The sequence below is a fragment of the Echinops telfairi genome, unplaced genomic scaffold (assembly GCF_000313985.2).
Source record: "Echinops telfairi isolate 266 unplaced genomic scaffold, ASM31398v2 ScPeMD7_70;HRSCAF=299, whole genome shotgun sequence".
NCBI lineage: Eukaryota > Metazoa > Chordata > Mammalia > Afrosoricida > Tenrecidae > Echinops > Echinops telfairi.
The window spans coordinates 71,380,023-71,381,403 of NW_022103968.1; the positions used below are offsets into that span (position 1 = coordinate 71,380,023).

Below are 1,381 nucleotides of genomic sequence, written 5' to 3' on the forward strand. Positions count from 1 at the left end.
AAATTGAAAAACAGATGAAAAGGCAAACAGGTGGCTGTGTTGGAGCCCCTCAAGGTAACTTTGGTCTCTCTGCCTGAACCTCTCTTACCTAAACTCTTATTATACATAAGAAGAAATTGTTTAGGCCAAGAACAACTTAGCTGTAGAGGAAGCCACTGGCTAGTGAACCCTCCTAGATTGTAGGACCATGTTTCCCAAGGTATTGGGTAATTCAATAAACCAACAAATGCACCAGGCTAGGTAAGTTTCTCAGGAACCAGTTTTATACCCTAAACTTAAATAGTATACTTAGCAGCGTATTATCCAGATGTGCTAGATGTGCCCAGGTAAGTGCTCGCTCTTCAGCCGCTGCACCACCAGGACTAAGATTCAGGGGACTGGTGCCAGGGGAACATTGGGAACTAGATGTTACTGAAATCAAGCCTCCAGACAAAGGGTACAAATATTTGCTTGTGCTAGTTTACACCATTGAAGGGTGGGTAGTAGCCTTTCCTACCCATTATGAAACTACCCTGGTGGTCACAAAGAAACTGTTAGAAGTGATCCCTATGTATGATTACCACAGTCAATAGGGTCTGATAATGGCCCAGCTTTAAAAGCCACACTAATGCCACAAATCTTAAGAAACTTGGAGGTCAAGTAAAAATTACACTGTGCTTATAGGCCCCAAAGCTCAGGACAGGTTAAAAGAATAAACAGAAACTTAAAGGAAACCTTGTCTAAATTTACATTAGAAACAAGGGCAGTTTGGCCATCTTTACATTCCTTCGCCTTACTGGGAGCAAAATGTACTCCATACAAAAATGGTTTTATCCCATATGAAATTGTTTGGTAGACCACCCCCTTTATTTCCGAAGGTTCAAGACCTAAACCGAGCTGAAATTAATAACCAAACATTACTTAAGTTTCTGCAGACACTCCAAGTAGCCCAGCACCAGGTTTTCCAGACTGTTCCCCCAAGCACCTCTGAACCCCTGCATTCATTCAAGGCAGGAAACATACTGTTCCTGTACTCACCCTGTGGTGGAAGGGACCTTTCCCCATTATCCTCACCACGCCAACACCTTGAAGGTAGATAGTGTCACCCTATGAATTCACCATTCTCATCTGAAGCCTACATCAACTGAAGCAGAATAGCATGCCACCAAAGATCCGGACCAACCTCTGAAGCTAAGATTCTCTTGTTCTCCCAAATAATGTTTTTTACATGTGTATAATGGGCTGTAGGCAGCTGTTGACAAATCTCTCCCCCCACACTTTTGTGGACAGTTACTGAAGGTGCAACTAGCCATATAGATCTTAATTTGACTTGGCATCAGAAATCTGAGTGCCTGAGCTTTCAAATTGATCTCTGTGCCCCATTGATCCCCCAGGTAGATAC

General features: G+C 43.0%; 1 pseudogene; it reads right to left on the reverse strand.

The window, feature by feature from the left end:
• LOC101647196 overlaps positions 1–1,044 on the reverse strand; it is an 8,885-nt pseudogene extending 7,841 nt beyond the window's left edge.
• Positions 1,045–1,381: the final 337 nt, after the last annotated feature.